The 4,835-nt window shown below is 35.2% G+C and overlaps 1 pseudogene; it reads right to left on the bottom strand.

Annotated features, from left to right (window-relative positions):
- Window positions 1-3,370: 3,370 nt before the first annotated feature.
- On the bottom strand, window positions 3,371-3,487 carry LOC145288308 (5S ribosomal RNA; annotated as a pseudogene).
- Window positions 3,488-4,835: the final 1,348 nt, after the last annotated feature.

The following is a 4,835-nucleotide window of genomic DNA, read 5'->3' on the forward strand; positions in this document are numbered from 1 at the left end:
ACGCGTGCATGCCTTGCGAAAAGAGCGATGCAAAAAAGGACCTCCCCCTTCTAAAAAGTGATCCAGTTGACTGCCACAGAATGCATCTTTTTTTCTAATTTTCACATATTATGCATCTGGGGCATTGTTCTTTCCGATGGTACTAGTTGCGATCTGGTCAGATATGGCTGATAAAAGTTTTTAGCAAATATACAAACACACACAAACACACAGACGACTTCCGTTTACATAATAGACTAGCAGGGAGCTCCGAGCGTTGCCCAGTCATAAAAAAAAAATAAAAATTGGGAAGGGTGGGGGTAGGTTGCCCATTTGTAAAATCCACTTTTAATTAAAAAAAAAAATTATGACAACGGGACCAGGGGAAGAGCGTCATTTGGGTGCCATCAGCTAGAAGAGAAACCAAAAGCAAAATTTTGTAAGCAAAAAAAAGATTAAAAATAGAAAATAGCATGTGTAATCTGTGTTGTCCGTGTGTGGAGAGATGGTATACTAAGAGTACTGAGCAACCAAAGTCCCTATAAAAAATTAATTAAATACCCATGAATACCCATGTGAACGCAAAAATAAAAACAAAAAAAATTAGGCGCAGTAGCCAGGCTAAAACCTGTAACGCGATAGTGGAAAAGGAGGTAAAAATAAGCAAACGTATTAGCTGTCTCGCCCACACAACTTGTGATGTCATGTGCCTTTGAAATAACCTCTTTTAAGTGTACGTTGAGATCGCAAAGCGTGAATGATTTTGCAAAAATGTCAACACAAAAACTGACCCACTCCTTGGAAAAAAACAGTTGACAATGAAAGAATTAATGTTTTTTGCCAATATTTGGATATTTGTCGTCTGAGCGATCAGTGTTTTTAACAATACTGATTTTGTTAGTGGTCGTTGCGTGTGTTGAAAGTTTTTGGCAGACATACAAACACGATCGCAAATGCTTGACACATGAGCAGTCGTTTACAAATTGTTTAGAAGAGACAATTTTACTGACCCTCCCTTCATTTAAAACTTTATTTCTATATGAAATAATTAACCATCTATATATAAATCTCAAACCTCGGTTTGCGTGTGTGTGTGAATGTATGTATGTATGTTTGTATGTCTTGCTAAAACTTTTGTCAGCCACATCGGACCGGGTCAAGACTGGTACTACTTGAAAGAGCGATCCCTCGGCCGCATAATATGTGAGAATTAGAAAAAAAAATGGTCAATTGTGTCAGTGTTCATTGCATGTGTCGAAAGATTTTTTGAAGACATACAAACACGATCATGTGTGCGCAGTCATTTAGAAGTTGTTTGGAAAAGACAATTTTACTGACCCTCCCTTTGTTTAAAACTTTATTTCTATACGAAAGAATTGACCATTTTTTTTCACATATTATGCAGCTGAGGGATGGCTCTAGTTTCGACCTGATCCAACGTGGCTGACAAAAGTTTTAGCAAGACATACATACATACATACATACATACATACATACATACATGATGGCAGCATATTCGTTTTCAAACATTGCCATTACTTGATATAGCACAAAAAAAAAGATATACAGAAACACAAAAACAAATCAGTGATGGGCGGCACAAAGGTGGCTTTTAAGCCCTGCCAAACTCTAGCATTCTTTGGCACACATTGTGCAGATATGTGCGCCACTAGCAGCACGTTCTTGATGGTCACTTCTATGTATAATCAAATGCGCTTCAAACCACCTGCTGTTTTGTACATCTGCCTGCAGTTAACACAGGTTAGATCTGGCAACACAAGACTGCTTTGTGGCCCACTGCGCTGATAAGTAGTCTGGTGGCTTATCAGCTCAGACATAATCTTCCGCACACCTCACACTCCAGTCCAATTTGGCGCCCTTGCCCATCTACAGCTCCTTTCACTCTCCCTTTCTGGATATCATGTTTCAACCACTCATACTGGGTTCAATCTGTCTCAAACTTGCCCACATCTCCCCGCAAGGTCCTTCTCCACTCTCCCAGGTTCTTTCATCTATCTCACATTTTTTTAAGGTGGACTTCAAACAATCTTGGAATCTCATTTTAGGCTTTTGAGCCAGACGTCTCTCCTCGTTGAACTCACCATAAAGGAGTTGTTTGGGAAATCAACTGTCTAACATCCTCACCACACGTCCACTCCATCTCAGTCTATGTTTGATAATGTGAGCTTCAATGCTTAGACATTGGGTCCGTTCAAGCACTTCCACATCACTAACATACATTTGCCAACCCACATACATACATACATACATACATACACACATAGAAACCGTTGTTTGTGATTTATATTATAGATGAAAGAGCTCGCTGTGGAATTCCTACAGGACCCGCTAGTAAGTACAGTAATGTAACAAAATAAAAGAAAAAATTTACTATTTATTCTTAATAAAAACTTGTTTATCTATTTTTCATTATTATGTCATTTTTTTTTTTTCTATTCTATTATTTTAATTTTTATCAAATTTTTTTTAAAATGAAGTTATGAGTTTAACCGAGTCATCATCCAAAGCCATGATGGATGATGCCTGAACAATTTTCCTGTGGTTATGCTGCAAGACATATGATGTACTATGGAAGTTGATGCATGGATCATCAGTTTGTCTGTATGTTCTGCCATTTTCGTCTGTGTATCAGGTCAGTGTCACCACTGATTGCACGTCAGCCCGGTGAAGATCATCCCTACAACTTTTGAGAAATAAAATAAATACAGCAATGGCAAATAAAAATTACTAACAAAAAGAATAAATTTTCAAATAAAAAACTTTCTTTTTTTTTTTTTATTATGTCATAAAGGTACATGCAAATGAAATAAAACATCTGCTGATTTCACAGTTGGGTTACTTCTTCAACGTTGGCAGTTAAAACGTTGGCATCTATAAAATTGGGGAAACAGCTTGATAGATTAGTACACTCATATCGATCAATGCTCATTGGATTTGAACGTCATAGCAAGGTTGGATGATTGCTTATAGTAGTTTTAAGAGTTACGAATCTTGTTTCCAAGACGACAGGAAGAATAGCATATCAACGGGAGATGTTAGTTAATCAGGCAGATTAATTCTTTTTCTTTTTTTTATGCCTGACAAAAGGTTTTATTATTCATGTTTTAGAATGACAGTTACTCTGAGCTCATGTACACACATTTTCACACACTGACAAAAGCCGCATATGTACAATGTCCCCTGAACTTACACATGCATATTCACACCGACTTGAAACACAATGGATACCCTCTGTAAATGTAGCTGCATGTGTAATTGTGAAGCAAGAGTCACACAATCCCTAGCAACACCTCTCCTGAATCGACACTGTCACTCCAGTGGCAAGGAGAAGTCCAAGATAACTAAAAATAATGCCGAGATAAGCTGAGAACATATGCAGCACCTGATATTCCCAAATGGTCACCCATTTAGTATTAGCCAGGTTCAACGTCGCTTAACTTTGATGATCTGATGGGAACCAGTGTGTCAACATGATTATACCACACAAAATACCATACACACTTCCAACACTCACACTCAGATCTTCTACACTTTGACTCTTCTGCAAACACATGAACTTTTAAATCATCTAAATGAATAATTTACTTACTCAAAATATCCTTCACATCACTCTAGATTTGTATATATATATATATGTGTGTGTGTGTGTGTATGTGTGTGTGTGTGTTTTGTTCATTAATCATGCTTTCCACTCTTTCATTCACAACACCATACTGATCAATTTAGCCATTGCTAAATGGTAACCCTTTTATTCAGAACATTCACATCTTTATCCATTGTTTTTCATTCCTACTTACAACACCATTAATTGCTAGAGTTGGTCTTGATTTATTTTTGAAGACGTGACCATTGCTAGTGTCTTATCCAAGACAGGATCAACACTACAAACCAACTTCCAAATCTGCAAAGAGAAACAGAGACATGTTAACACTTACATCTCTATGTCACAATTGCAAATACAACACAATCTTACCTTGATGAGGTAGGGATCAATATTACTTAAGTCTTTATATAGAAAATTAGGAGTGACCTGATTGATACTTAACCTAAGTCATTCCACACAGTCTGCCTGAGATTCCTCATTGTGTGAATCCCTTTGCTTTATCATCAGCAACAAATTCAAACTGTTCAATTACTACTAATCTTGACCATTTCCAATATGACTTGGGTGCATTAGCTTGAATCAAAAGGAAATAAAAACTGATATATATATATATATATATATATATATATATATATATATATATATATATATATATATATATATATCTTTAAGAAGGAACAGAAATTATTTTTTCTTGTAGAATTATTGTAATAATAAGCAAAAGGGACAAACATGAACATGGTGCTCCTCGGAATAAATGTAATATTTTAATAATACAAAATAATGTGTATGTAAATGCGTTCTATAGGTAAATAAGGTGATGGCTAATGGTGTAAACATAATAAATTTTTATGTGTCATCTGTTATTGTCAACCCATGCTAGTTTCGTCCAGAGGGGAAAAATTGCGCCTCTTTTATTATATACACAAGAAAGGAGACAAGAAAAAAATATATACATATTAATTAACCGTATTGTTATTAAAAAAAATCCACTAATATATATATATATATATATATATATATATATATATATATATATATATATATATATATATATATATATATATAAATATATTACAAAGGTCACAGCAAAATCTTCAGGTGTGGTGTAAGGTTGCCAGACTATAATAAATATTTGAAGCTAACTTCTAGGAAAAATGTCATTGAAAACTGAAACCAAAAATGGCCAAATAGAAAATCTTCTTTATTTATACTATATACCTATAGTTCC

This window comes from Euprymna scolopes, chromosome 11 (genome assembly GCF_053919585.1).
Source record: "Euprymna scolopes isolate OS-2025 chromosome 11, ASM5391958v1, whole genome shotgun sequence".
Classification (NCBI taxonomy): Eukaryota; Metazoa; Mollusca; class Cephalopoda; order Sepiida; family Sepiolidae; genus Euprymna; species Euprymna scolopes.